Source organism: Fundulus heteroclitus, chromosome 10 (assembly GCF_011125445.2).
Source record: "Fundulus heteroclitus isolate FHET01 chromosome 10, MU-UCD_Fhet_4.1, whole genome shotgun sequence".
Classification (NCBI taxonomy): domain Eukaryota; kingdom Metazoa; phylum Chordata; class Actinopteri; order Cyprinodontiformes; family Fundulidae; genus Fundulus; species Fundulus heteroclitus.
Window position 1 is genome coordinate 17,774,551 of NC_046370.1, and position 15,634 is coordinate 17,790,184.

The 15,634-nt window shown below is 41.0% G+C and overlaps 1 protein-coding gene across 4 annotated transcripts in view; it reads right to left on the reverse strand.

Moving 5' to 3' along the window:
* The window catches only part of LOC105937897 (thyroid hormone receptor alpha-B), a 156,808-nt gene that overhangs the window by 81,195 nt on the left and 59,979 nt on the right, over positions 1 to 15,634 (reverse strand). For all 4 annotated transcript variants that reach the window (XM_036142156.1, XM_036142158.1, XM_036142157.1 and 1 more), the window contains one exon: positions 6,172 to 6,252. The gene's annotated coding sequence lies outside the window, so the exon portion shown is untranslated. The remainder of the gene's footprint in view (positions 1 to 6,171; positions 6,253 to 15,634) is intronic.

Consider the following 15,634-nt stretch of genomic DNA (forward strand, 5'->3'; position numbering starts at 1 on the left):
TTGTGTTTGGGGAGGGTGTTAAGATTTTCCTTCCACTTTACTTTCCATTAATAGATGCTAGCTTCTGTCACTCTCCACCTTTCTCTTATTTAACCATATTTGTATTTCTTTCTCTCTATCGTGTATCTTTATGGTTGTATTTTGAAGGCTACCTGCTTCTCTTTTCTCCTACTTGTTCATTGAATGAAAATCTCTTTAAATCTAGATGTGCCAGAGTTTAGAATAATTTTGCATGTGGGATCTGATTCATATGATCCATTCATGGGGTCTAACTAGGAACAAAAGTTGTTTTTTGCAAGAATAAAGCAGCCACCTGTGTTCAGGAAGGTAGATTTTTGTATCCAGTAGAGAAACTTTTGGTGATGTGCAACAATCAGAGGAAATTGTATTTTTGTCACCTGAATATGACCATATAGCCGTCTACTTGTTGAGAATGTGTTATATTATGTGTTATATTATTGTTTATGAATCGCGTTTAAACAGATGCTATCATCCTGGTATTCGTATAAGGTAAATAGGCTCCCGACAAAATGGATACAAATTCTGTCGGGGATAACTAGTTACTCAAATAAAAATGTATTGCTTTAATGACAGCCGTATGTTCCCCCAACAGAACACTGACCTGAGAGCAGAAGAGCAACGATGTTGAGACAGATATAGTACAGGATGTGATCTGGTGCCATTTAGCAAGACTAATCCATCCATCCATCCATCCATCCATCCATTTTCCTACACGCTTCATCCCTGTTGGGGTTGTGAGGCGTGCTGGTGCCTATCTCCAGCTGTCAATAGGTGAGAGGCGGGGTACACCCTGGACAGATCACCAGTGTGTCGCAGGGCAGCAAGACTAATAATTTCAATGAAATTAACCATGAACAACTGTAGACGTTTAATAATTTCCTACATGCCGTGACATTCTTGGGAGGGTGGGTGGTCTTGTTGATGGGGACACCCCCTTGTAGAATGGTAGATGAAACACTGTAGTCAAATGATTTTGTACTTTGTCGGACCACCTTTTATGTCAGAGACAGAGACGGCCCCTTTCTGTAAATAGTTGAAGCTCAGTCGGATTGGTTGGAGAACACTGTTGACAATCAAGTTTTAGGTTTTTCCACAGATTCTGGAATGGATTTCTAGTCACTGACTAGGCCTAAAAGACGTGAATGAGCTTTGATCCTAGGCTTCTTCAGTCCAGCCTTTTGGATGACCGGAGAAATGTTAAATTGCCCTTAAGCACTTTGGATTGTCATATGCTGGATGAGTTTTTAGGGAGAGACGTCATCTTACAAATTAAAATCCTGTGACTTTTACTCAAAGGCAGACTGAGACACACCCTTTCAAAGAGAATTGACACTCGTTTCTGAAAAAAGGGGCTAAAGAAAACGTCCAGACTAAGAAAATCCAACCCAAGAAGTTCCTGCGTGCGCTGTGTTCGGCAACAGGAGCTGTGAAAAACGTCTGAAGCAGCTCCACAGAAGGCGGGGATTAGGCTGCTCTCTGAACGGACGGTGCAGTGAACGGATCACTCACAGCACACATGGGCTCTGAGTGACCCCCCCCTAGAGTAGGACTTGTACTCTTGGGAAAAGGCTGAGAATTGTGAATGACCCCTTACACGTTTAAATGTTATGATTGTGCTGGCCTTCACAGTTCTGAGTGGGTCCTTCACAGTCATGTGAAAAACAGGACCGAGACGCAAGCTGCAGAAACGGGCTGATCGTTCATCACTTGAGCCCTACTCTGCAGTGGCTTTACCCCCCCTGAAAGCAAACTAGTGGTTGCTGCACAAAAACAAACACAACTTTTAGAGTCACCTGATAAAATATTGGCAACTCACAGCGAGTGAAGGGGAGTTTTTTTCTTTTTTTTTTTCTTTTTGTGAAGAAACAGAGTGTCTGTGAGAAGGTTCGGGGTAAATGGGAGTTTACATGTCAAGCTTTTCCAAAAACAGATCCCACAGAGACCGCTGATGGGGTAATTAAAGCCAAATCCTGCCCGTGCGCATGTTTTTGGGCAAACATGAGCGGCGATTATCAGCCGCCCTGGATTAAGACGACAGAGCAGGTGCACCAAAGGGAAAAGGCTTTCAGGACGTTACATTTTCTAAACTGTAATCCAGAGGCGACTGCTGGGTATAAATCTGCTGCATATTTACTAAGAAATCTGTTTTGCTTCTGTAGAAAAAAAAATGTGCACGTGCTGCTTTTTATTCATTTATTCATGTCAAAAGACAAAGCTGGGTCAGATGTAACACCCAGCTTAACTGTGCCTGAAAACCAATGGAACCAGGCTAAAGTACTGATAGAAAAACAAGCTGATAGTAACAAGAGCAAATGAGAGAAAACACTGTCAAAACTAATCTGAAACAGCTACTGATGGACATGACCACTGAACGAAAGTCAAGATTTTAGGGGTGGTTTGAAATTTTCACACAGTCGACGATTGTGTGAAAATTTCACTCTAAGCAATTGTATAGGAAATTGTAGTAAGTCAGATTTCCTTAAATTGCTTTAACAATTGTATCTGTCCATAGAGCCTTGTTGATTATAGTCCATAGAGGACTCTCTCTATATGAAATGGATCATCATCAGGTTATAACATAAGAGATTCACATCTAATATTTAAGATTTAAGCAGTTTCAGTACATCAGTATATAGCAGTACAGCTCAATTAAAATAAAAAATCAGAACAAAAAAACAACAACAACTGGTTTTAACAAAATATAATGGACCAACACAAAAAAATTATAATTGTGAGGTAAGAAGAGAATCCATTGTTTTCTACAGTTTTTACAAATAAAAATCTGAAATGTGTTCTGCCTATGTATTTGCAAACTAGAGACTGGGAGTTTCATCCTTCTTTTCAAAACACCTCTAGCTTAGTCCGATTGGATGGACCACATCTGTAGGTCATTATTTATGAAGTCCTGCCAGAGATCCTTAATGAGACTTAGTCTGGACTAAGTCTAATTGAGACAATTAGTCAATTAGTCTGGACTTTGCCTGGGCGATGAGTACCCTTTAATCTGAACGAGTGACCCCCCCCCCCCCCCCCCCCATCCATGAACCGGTTTAGCAACCGACAATAATTTCACAAATCAGCCTTTAAGGTGTAGCCGATAAATACAACAAAACAAAACGATTTGACCAGCATAAAAACTGTGCTGTTTCCAAAATATTATATTAGAAATATTTGCAAATATAAAGTGCATAAAAAAAATAAAACTCGCCATAACACTGAATCAGTGGGCACAGGTTGTTTCTTTGCAACAAGGCCCACCCATGGGTAATGGGAGACACCTGTCATTTCTTATTTTTGTGTGCGCTCCGGTACCAAATGGCTCACAGACCGGTACCGGTATGGAGCTCAAGGTACACGGACCACTGATCTAAAGCCCTCTATTGAAGCTCTGGCTATATTTTTAGGGTCTAAGAGGTTTACTTCCAGGAAAAAATAAAATAAAAAAATCCACACAGCACGATGCTGTATTCACCATGTTTAACAATGGTGTGTTTAAAGTGAGGTGCATTGTTAGTTTTCTGCCTGTAGGCAAAAAAGTCAGATTGTCTATTCATACATACAACCAGAGCACCATCTTTGACACGTTTGCCATGCGACTAAAACTTTATTTTAATGTATTAAGTAAAACCCCGTTAAAATACATGGAGGTTTTTGGTTGTTGAGTGAAATTAATTTGAAGAGGTTCTAGGAACATAAACGCTTAATACAGAGGGAGTGTTTTGGCTTAACCCACAGCTTCTCTAAACCTTATGATTGTGGCTCCTTATTAAACCGATATAAATAAGATCTGGCTTGTAGCAGAGAGGATTTCTTCTCTAAATCTGACAACAGCCTTGCATGTCCTTTCTTACTGCCTTTAAGTTATTGAAGACAGGTGGAAAATGTAAGAGAGCGGCAGATGTTCTTAAATAAAAAAATAAATAAATGTAAAAACGCAGAGTATTCAGCTAAATCTCCACAGAGTACTGGGGGGGGGGGGGGGGGGGGGGGGGGGGGGGGGGTTTAGTCACAACACCTTTACATAACAAAGCCAGATGTTACTGCTTCTTTTTGTCCGAAAAGAAATGACTTTCCACAAGTGACTCTCTGTTTCCAACAAGGGCCACGTCCAGACACATCATACATCATGCTATTTTTCCAATTTCACTTCTGCTTTTGACATGAACAACTTCCATGCAGCGCGCCGCCACAGAATGCATGCATGGTCCGGGCGAGCATGGACGGCTACAGTTACATCAGAGGAGTGGCTTGTAGCAGGAGGTGAGATTTATGAGGTGCTGCGCAGGTTTGCTTTTAGCCCGGTGATGGGAGACCAAACCCACCTCCTCGCTCCGACACCCCCACTGAAAGACGCATAGGCGCTTGCAGACACACAAACACACACTTGAACGGTCAAAACACTCAGCTGCACATATGCACACATCTCCCCAAGTGAACGTTTGTGCGTATCAACCCCTAACCCGAACGTGTAGGCCGCATGTCTGCAGCTCCCAAACTTCCCGGGGCCAAAACGCACCTTCTAAAATGTCCCGTTAACCTTGTTCCATCACAACAAGAACAATTTTCCTACTAACTCTCACCTCCCTCAGAGGGTTTCTGGTTAATGTGCGCAGAGATATTGTACAGTGGGGGCAGCTATGATGGAAAGGACCCTGAGGAGGGCCCTTTAAAAGGTCACTGCTGCCGCCAGAGATGAGAGAAAACATTTTACAGCTTTTACCAACATCAATCACAGAGACTACTTTGTTTTGTCTTGTTTTTTTTGTCACTGTCCGACACTGAGAAAGCTTTTGTTCGTGGCAAGAAATGTGGATTGAGTTTTATTTTGCGGCCCGAAGCTTACAAGAGTAAGAAAATAAACAGTAAGCAGTGCTGTGTGTTTTTTTAACCCCCTTTTAGATTTCTCGTTTTTGTGTTTTTTGTCACACTTGCAAGCTTCCAAGGAACAAAAATACTGTCAAGCACGGTGGTGGCACCATCATGCTGTGGGCCTAACTTTACACCTGTGATACCGGTGAATGGTGGAGAAGATAAATTTCAAAGCTTCAAATTCCTCAGCTTCAGCTTGAAAGAAGAGCTACACGGCTGGTTGAAACACAAACAGAACCACGGTTTCTGCAAGCGTACAACGTGTGGAGTAGCCTTAAGGCCCATTCATACCTCACGTAAAATACGGATACGTGTGGAGTGTTTCAAACGTTCTAACCGTCGATTTCGTCCGTATTTTGACACAAAAATTGGGAGCTTACGATTACAGACGAAACGGATCAATACGGAGCAATACAACCAGAAACGGTGGGGGCGCTATTGAGTTTGTAGTACAAAATGTCAACAAAATCACGAAGAAGGTTAGAATTCTGGGCTTTAAACAATGGCGGGATTCGAGGAACGACTTGCGGAGCTTGTCCGCAACTACCCACACACATATGATGTGTCGTGTCCGGGGCACAGGGACAAACAAAAAGTTTACTTACGGAGCAAATACAACAAAATCACGTCTTGGACCGTCGCCGTGTTTGATCAGTGACGAATCATTGGCGCCCAGCACTGCCACCTAGAGGAAATATTGGTTATTGCGCACCTCAACGGACGGAGGTATGAAGGAGTCAACGGATGGAACGTACGGACAGAAATACGGACGTGTAGGCCAAACGAGGGGTATGAATGGGCCTTTAAAGGAAACCAACCAATGGTGCAGTGACGATTGGTGAACTATCCAGCCAGAATTACGCCAGATGCTTGCTAAGGGAATATTTAATAACAAGTTGGTGGGGATGTATGCATATATTTGAACCAGTAAGTGTTTTCTTCAGAAAACCTACAATAAATTCAGACTTGTGCACCCGGTTGTTGTTTTAATTATGGTTCCGACATAATTTTTTGGTTAATCAAATGGGGACCAGATCTTAGAAGTTAGAGTAATACGCCCCCTTCCTCAGAGGCAACCGTATTCTTGTAATCAGAGGGAAAGCAGAGTATACAGCCGAATCAGTTTTTCTTTCAATGTCAGAGATAACTGTCATTTAGTGTGATAATGAATAGCTATAGGAGCAGCACAGCGGCTTCTCGAGGTTCCGCTGTATGTGCATTCGTGATTTAGATACATTTATTGCTGCAAATACATCTGAAGACAGGAAGAACGGAACCTACCAATCATGCTGTATGTGTGCCTGTGTGCGGTTAGTGATTTCCACGGCCCGGCGGCGTTGTGTCGTCCACCTCGTTCCTGTCCTGGAAGAGAGAAAACAAGGACACTTTTAGGATTCCTCAAAAACTACGAATGAGAAGCAAAAACCATGTAGAAAACACATAGGGCCATACAACGACTGTACATTACCCTGAAATCACCTCTTCTCTCATTCTGCAATCATTTCCCCCTTCATTTTTCCATAGTTTACTCCTTCCCTTCTCTTTCTATCCATCTTTTTCTTCCCTTGCTTCCCCCCGCAGACAGACAAACATCAAACATTTATCTGGGTCAAGCTGTATCCAATGGAGAAACATCTTCCTACAAGCAGCGGTGCATTTTAAAATGCATACCAGTTTTAACGGATCGTTGTGTTGTGTTTGGCATAGCTGATCATAGCATACTGATTGATGGGCAGGAACTGTGGTTGGAATCTTGGCTACAGTGGTGAATTGTACTTGGCAGACAGGGATCTCGTAGGGTCTTTGGCAATCATAAATCTGAGTGAAGATAGTGCAATGGGGTTCCTCGGGGCTCTATTCTTGGACCACACTGATTCAATGTTTAACTGATTAACCTTGACCGGGAGTCTGCAAACTTTACACTGCAAAGAGCCAGTTTTGCACCTAGTCCAGCTTAATAAAACTTGTTTAGAACAGCAAATGCCACATGATCTTTTGAAATAAGGCAACCTTATCATCTTATATGTGAAATGTATTTTCATTTTTAAGAAACCAACATTTTAATTCTATATTGAAGGATGTAAAATAAAGAGAAACAAAGCTTTCGCAAAGAGAGGACTGATACATTTCCCAGTAAGGGATGTGGATATTTGTGGAACATAATGTAAACGCACATAGGTTCAAACCTGATAAGAAAAACTCATCTAAAACCTATATTTGGTACTTTAAGTGTCATTCTGTGGTGGAAATTCAATGCAATTATTCCATGAAAATAACATTCAACAACTGCTAAAAGTAGCACATTGTATTACATTTGAATTTAAAATCGTTACTTGGTGTTTATTATTATTATTATTTTATTATTATCATTATTTTAGCCAAACTTGTCAAAAACCTGTGTGGAAGGTCAAAACATCTAAAAGCTGCTCTGGAGCAGCAGCTTGCAAATCCTGCCCCAGAGGGCTAAACAGTACTTATGTGTATACACATGAGATACAACTTTATATTTCTGTCACCATATTAAAAATATCAGCCTTACAGCGCAGGTAGCAAACACTGTAACAGTCACGCGACTTGTAGCTTTACAATGTGCTTTTAAGCGACTGTTACTTAAGTGTGATGGGTGGAGCTTTTCTCGTTTCCAAGCCATGACCGTCTGTATTTTTCCTGACTGCCGATATGTCCAATCACCTTAATCTGTCTTTGTTTTAAATGAGCAGTGCTTACCAACAGGTTTAGCACTGCTTTACTTCGGTACCTGATTTAAAGCACCTTAAGCAGTAGTAGGGCTGATGGACAATTTTAGTAATTTTGGAACTACATTCTTAAATTTTGGAATATCTCGATACTATGGCCCATGTCTGCTTTCACGCATAGATGTCAATTGCAGCAAGCTGCTCACAGCACCGGTTACGACGTGCTTTCCTCCACCACGGTATTAATTCCAAATGTGGGAAAATTCACTGGTCCCTACAGCACACCATGTGCATCCTCGTTACAACAGGAAACATTGACCGAGAGAAAGGAAGTCCATATACATCTCTGTATATTAGCTACGCTTTAGGTTTTAAATGCAAATACATGGGAAAAACAAGAGGAGGAGTAGTGTACAACAAGCCTGTTCTCTGGTTAGAGCCATTACCTAGATGAAGCACAGTTTAGGATTCAACACGCTATTGACCAGATCATCGGCGCAGCTGTTGTGCTTCGTCATGGCTTGCACACTAAAAAGAACTCATCGAGGTCATCTGTCACACAAGGCAGCTGTTTTGTATACAATGGTGAAAAATGGGAACAAAAGAGGGAGAGGAAACACAAAAAGTAATCGTCGTGAAATATGAGACAAAGCTGTGAGAGTGAGGAAGAGGAAGGAAAGCATAACGCCTGAATCTGAAAGTGCTTTAAAAGAGGTAAAGGAAGAAGGAAGCTGTTCATAATTCAGTTCACCTCTGAAGGGAATCACATAAAAAAAACAATACAGTCTTCCAGTTTATTCAAAAACAGTGGTTTACATATAATAGAACCAGGACATTTCACTTTTCTGCACTTTGCCATGTTACGACCGCAAACGTCAATTTATTTTATTAGGATTTTGAGTGATAGAGCAACGCAAAGTTGAGCATAATTGTGAAAGTGGAACAAAAAGAATAACTTTCAAGCCAATACTCGTCGGCAAATAGAGTCCACCTGTATGTAATTTAACAGCATAAGTCCAGCTGCTCTGTGAAGGCCTCAGAGGTTTGTTAGAGAACACTGATGAACAACCACTACAACGAAGACCAAGGAACACCATAGACAGGTCAGGGAGTAAGCCCTGGTGATGTTCAAAGCATGTTTGGGTCATAAAACTGTTAGACAGCACACAACATGTTGCCCCAGTTCGTGTTCTAATTTCAAACTTTTTCTGCAGAGGCAAAAGAGATTTATTCTTGGATATACACCTAGTGACACCGGATAGATCAACAGGTTTGGTTTGCTGTCACCACACACAAACATGGTGGTGACAGCATCACCCTCCGGGAATGTTTTTAAGTAGCTGCATGCCAAAGTATGCCACACTTTTCTGATTTTTATTTTATTTTATTTAAATTTGAAAACTATATTTCCTTTTTCCGTTCACTTTACAACTTGTCACTACTTCTGGTCTGTCGTGAATTCCCGGTAAAATGCATTGACATGTGTAGCTGTAATCAGATAAGAGGCACTTTATCAAGGCATAAATTAACCAGCTTTCGGCGCAGGAATTTCAACCAATGGGCCAAGGTCAACAGTAAACCTTTGCTGTACAGTAATTCAGAAACCTGTGAAAGAATGAATCCATCGTCTCTCGCTCTCTGAGCGTCCTCGTAGAGGTTTTTATTGGAAGAAAACAACCAGGAGTGGGCGGAGGAATCGATGGTCCTGAGGAAACGCCGGACGGGTGGATAATTCGATAGCTGGAAGCGCGAGGAAGAACGAGAGCCACTAAACGCGACTCATTTGTCTAATTGGTGAGGCTGAGGGTCACTGCGTCGGCAGCATTCCTGAGCCTGCAGATGAAGTCGGCAGGTGGATGAACAGTGACACGGCGAAGAGGGATTTTTATCAGCTTAGAGGAGAGAGCGGTTAGACAGAACAAGTGCATTAAAGAATATGGGTCAGATGTGCCACAGGGACGGCAGATCAACTCCATGAAGTCAACAAGACGGGATTGAACTGTCACAACCCTGTGCTGGAAGCGCGTGACAGCAGTCCAAATCTAACCTGTCCTCCCCAACGCGTAGGGTGGCCAAAGACGATGATGGACTGCAAAGCAAAACGAAAGAAGAGGGCAGGGCTGCTCTTTTAAGTCAGGAGCTTGGGTGTCTTCACAAGAGTGCGAGTTTCAAAGAGAAGCCTCTGCCAGCGCAGCCTTTCCACCAGCGTCCTGACCTGAATGGCTTCTTTTGTCCTCTGGAATTCCGCTGGCAAAGTCTCTAATTAGCAGGAGAGCTCTTCCCATGTGTGGGCACGGGAGAAGAAAGAGCAAAGAGAGGGTACAAGGAGGGAGGCAGCTTGGTGTGAAGTAAACTGTGCACACAATAAAGAGGCTGTCAGTGTGATGCTCCCCTGCACAAGCTAAAACTTATTATTTACTGATCTGAAAAGAGGAGAGGAGAAAAGCCAGAGAGAGAATGAGGACTGATTCTTTGGGTCCCTGAGGTGCAGCGGTGTAAATCTGACAGCTGGTTAACCAGCGATGGGTTGTCAAAAGCCCAATATGAATACCCGAGCTGGTGTTCCCTTTGACCCGACGGGGTGTGGCTAACCAACAATGGTTCGCCTGTAATTCAGCCTGTCAGCAGCTGAAGATTAACTTGATATTCAACAGCGTTCTGATCAGACTTGCTCTGAAGGCCGCTCTGCTGATTTCCTCTCGTAAAATGTCTCTGTACAGTGGATGAGAAGCTTAATTCACCTCTTAAAAATGCTCTTGATTGGAACTATTTAATGTACTAAAACTGACTTGGAAGCATGCACCATAACGCATTGAGCATAGATGCATGCAAAGTCACAAATTTTAAAGGTTGCGTGGCTCAAGTAGGGCTGGACGATATAGAAAGGAAGGATATGGATAAAATAGAAATCATATTGAACAATATTGATAATTAACAACAAATACAATACATATATTTTAAGTGTAGCCCCAGCCATTTATGCTGTTGCTTTGTGACCCATTTTTAGATACAGAATACATAAACACTGCATTTAAACTCAATCCTTTATTCAACCAATTTTTTATAAAGAAAAAAATAACTTTTTAAAAAGGGGCGGAGCTTGGCGACAGAGCATTCAAGGGTCTGCGTTTGTGATGGGTTGGGAGGATGTAGAGATTGTAATATTAACCTATATGGCTAGAATGCAAAAGGAAGAAAAATTGTTATTCTATTGAACGTACTTTTTTCTATCATCGATATATGTCTATTGATTGATATATATTGATATTGAATAATCGTCCAACCCTAGGCCCAAGTCAGTATGATGAATATAAATTTTGGACATCTTTGTTCCTTTTATTTTCAAGGAATACCGCGACTAACATTAACAGGTTATCACACTAATTTGGTCTCTGTAAAAAAAAAAAAAAAAAAAAAAAAAAATTTGCACCCATAAACTGCAGAAGATTTTTCCAAGTAATCTGAAGTGTCGAAATAAAAGTCCACATGATGTTCCAGTCGCACATATAATTTAACTGTATATTATTTTCCACAGACTTTATTTTACTCGCTGAAACCCTCATTCATAGTTCTAATCCCAACATATTTCATAAGTTAGCTCTTATGAAATATGACCAACACAACAACCTTTAACCCAGACACATAAGCACATTTCGTATCAGAAAACCAGGAGCACATTCTAGAAATTTTGTTTAAACCACCACATGTCAAAGTGGGTCAGAACTGCCGCATGATTAAAGTGAAACATCCCCTGGCAGATGGCTCCACTAAAAGTACAAAAGTACTTAATGGAGAAGAGATGAAATGACCACAATCAGCTTAGTGGTATAAGCAGAATATATAGAGTTATATCATAGAGACTTTGTACAGTAAGAGAGCTCCAAAATGTTAAATCTTTGGCATAACCTCAATGTTTGAAATATCGAAGACGTCAAGAGGTCCTTGGATACAACTTTTGTAGTCAGTAATACAGATAGCCAGTTGGGTGGACTTTCACTGATGCTGAAACTTACAGGTGATATTTTAGTGACTGAATTTATTGACTGAAATCCTAAAACTAATGGAAAAGGAAGAAAATGTAGACATCGTCATTGCAAACACTGAAACATGGGTTTCCTGCGACGAAGGGAAGCCAGTCACTTTATAATGCCAGAAGTATTCACTCGTCTGCCTTCGCAACATCCTATTTGTAATCCATAGGGTTTAACAGGATGGCTCAACCTTTGCAGCTATAACAGCTTCATCTCTTCTGGGAAAGCTCTCCACGAGGTTTAGAGGAGTGTGTTTATGGAGATCGTTGACCATTCTCAAAGAAGACCTGAAGTCCAACCCTGGGGTCGGCTCATTAGGCCTGTCTTCTAATTCATCGCAAAGGGGTTGGCTTGAAAAAACTGAAACTGTAACTATTGTCTTTGCAATGAAATGTTTATAGGTAAGCCAACTTTATTTCTAAGCAGTTTAAAAGCAACACACCTGTCCAACGTGCTGAGCAGATAGCGTATATAAGTATTAAAAAACACAAATACAAGATGTTATAAAACAACTCGAACGGATACAGTCAGCTTTGTCATGCCGGGTCAAAAGCCAAGGAGAAAAGCCATATTTTCAGAGCAGATTTAGCAGTGCACAGTGAAGAGGCCTGTCTGATGTGCCCTGGCAGTGAAAAGCAAAGCCACAAAAAAGCTCCGTCCCCTCTGAGCTCCCCTCGTCCTTGGCACATTCACAAGACTCTCCTCAGCTGTCCTGAGTGAACGGGAGGGGCAACGTAATTGGAAAAGCTCAGAAAGGTAGGGCAGGGCAAGGCCGTTTAAAGAATAGAAGAAAAAAGGAGTATTATATGAACCTTAAAATAATTTTTTTGCAATAAAAAATACAAAAATGGTTCCCTCAAAACAGACCAAAATTCCAGAGCTATCTCTCTGTACATCATTGAAAACCTACAGATACAGCAAAATCCTCCAGGTTATAGGTTTATTTAAGTATCCGTAAATAAAACCAAACTAAAAATAATAAACGCATTTTCTTTACTTATTTACAGGACCGATTAAATATCAGCAACTTGTTTTTCTGTATTTCTGAACGTGTTAAAGGGCGTCATGCCAAAAGACTTTCTTCTCTTAGATCATTTCGAAATACCAAAAACCTTCACATTTGAAAAAAAAAGTGATTTGCTTTCATCTGTTGGATAGATAAATCAGAATTCCTTTATTATAACTACAAAGAAGCCATAAGCAGGCTTTCTTTCTTGATCGCTGATTAATTATTAACTTCGTAACCAGACGTGTTTGTGTGAGAAGGAGCAGTCTGTGTTAGACAACTTTGCAGATGAACAGGATTTGGTATTTCAAAACATCCAAGATGTGTACGGGCTGGACGTTTTTAAATAGTCTTTAAATTCCTATATAAGCACTACCAAAGGGGGGATTAGCATAATGAACAGTCACCATTACTACCAACAGCGCCGGTTTGAATTCAGTGCAGAGTCACTAAAACTTTCCCTTACCTGTGAGATTTCCAGAAGACTTCAAGCATTTCCTAATCCTGCATATTCGATAACAGACACAACCATGACTCTTTAAAAAGGGCTAAAAAGGAGCAAATTTGCTTTAGCACGTTCTGCTTCCTGTTACTTCTTACACTTCACTCTCGGTTGCGGCAGCCCAAGCGAACAGCTGACGCGCCTCCGTACAACAGCTTCCTTTCTGAAAGCTTCTTACAACTTTTGAGCTTCCTCTTACTTCATTTGAAACACCTTATTGATACTGAAAATGCCTAATTGAGTCTTTTCGACGCCTATCCAAAAGTCTTTGTTAATTCTGGTGGGCTTGCGGTTGAGCAACCAGTAGTTGGAGTGCTGTTGTCAGAAGCAAATCAATGACCCACTGTTACTCTACCGGGTTGTTAGCAGCCTTAGGTGACCGTCCGCTCAACTCAGACCAAGCAGAAATATTTGAGCACAGGTCTGATTTAAGTTTCCTCTTGCTATGACCTAGATAGCTGAGAATTTGCACAGGCTAATTGAATCTTCACTCTGTAACAACATCCACACTGAAGAGAGTTGTTATCATTGAAACCTGGCTGCGCATATGATGGTGTATTTACTGATCTGACAAAAACAACTTTGTTTTGGGCTTCCATACCCGTCTGAGCCGATCCTCTATGTTGGTGGATGTGGGATTAGGTTTAAAGTAGCGATTCTTAAAAAAACAGTCAAATAAATCAGTTTTTATTGTGTATTTTCACTGGAAATGCTCGTCATTATGTTTGAGGAATATTACAACATGATCTTGCGTGGTTCTTTGAGCTGATCCCACAAAAAAGCGGCTTGTGAACCATATATGGACAATCTTTAAGTGAAATCTGGTTTTAATAATAATAATAATAATAATAATAATAATAATAATAATAATAATAATAATAATAATATAAAAATGTCATTTTATGCTAAAGCGACTCTAATTACATAAATTATGACTCATAATTGCAACAATCAATAACATTGCAATCATACCCTGCTGACACTTAGAGCTTTCTCTGGAGGAACAAATGTGTTGACAGTTTGACGTTTTGCAGAGAAAGTGTTAAACTTCCTGTTAACAAAGCGACCACATGAACCACAAGTAAATAATATGGAGATGAGAGGCTATGTACGCACAGGATCGTGCAGCAACATTAGCAGAATATGGGTTTCGTCTTCCTTGCAGGGCTTTTATTTGACTAGAATGCTTAATAACAGAAAGTAGCTTCCTAACAGGGATATTTCATTTTCCAATAGCTCTAAATTATCCATACCAGCCTGAAATCACGGCAGAAATTTGAGACAGACGCGCTCTGATAAAAAGACTGAGTCTTGTGCTCACCGTGACTGATTGTTTGATGTTAATCTCCCCACGCCTGCCCTCCGAGTCCCAACATCACCACATGCTTACACTTTCAATCTGAGGCCATAAAAGCTGCCCTGTAAGTACAGTTTATGGTGTTTTCTAAGGTCTGACTGTAAGCTCTAATTTAGGGGAATTATGGGATGTTATTTCAGAGGCTCTTAAGCTACTTAAAGACTATTTCCTTCCCCTTTTTTCTTTTTTTCCCCACTTAAAAACCTTTATTTATAAAAATCTTATGGTGTTAGTTGTTTCTCGAGAGAAACACCTATAGAAGTTCAAATACTCTTCACTCCTAGAGACGTGACTTTGATGCAAGAGAGTTGTTCTGAAGCCTTTGTGCCTTCTTCCTCTTTTTTTCCAAGTGTCTGCAGAATGGAAGATTAAAAACACCGTAAGTGAGTGTTTAAGAAAGCCTAAAACAGAAGCAGAAAGATTCCTCCCTCTTCAGAGGACACTCAACTGAAAACATCTTGAGGGTAAATTCTGTCAGTGGGCCCCAAGTTCACCAGTACAGCCCTTCTCTAGTGGCAAATGCAAAGCTTTGAACTGCAGCCTGGGTAGGCCGAGGGGAATTTGCCTGCCTGTCAGAGCTATGAATGATGGCGGATGGGAAAGATCAGATCCTGCTTCACTGTTCTGCCTTTGGTGGGGAGAAGAACTTCTCACATGGCAGCGTGAGCCATGCTAAATTAATCACCGCGAGTGATAAAGAGCTCCGGCTCTGCCAGCGCAAAGTGTCAACATCAAAACATTAAAATCTCTCTTACTGCAGAAATACAGTGAAATTTAAAATAAAACTGCTGCAGTTTTAGATTCATCAACTGTCTACTGAAATAGTCAAAAGAAAGCATTTTTAAAACATACAAGTCCTGGATCATAGTGAGAAGATTTCTGACACCTTCCATTAGGAGGGTAAACTGCAAAAGGTTGTTAGAGAAGTTAAAAAGTTGAGTCAAACAGGAAAAGTGTGGTAGAAAAATGTGCACAAGCCCAGAGTTGTGGACCAAATCTCATTCAGGAGTGCGGGGAAGTTCGCAAGACATGCACTGAAGTTTCCGTCCGAGTTTTCACAGTCCCCACACACAGACATGTCCAGGACAACAACTCTATCGTTCCTTGTGTTAAGCCACTCCTGAACCAGAGACAGCGTAAGATGCATTTTCA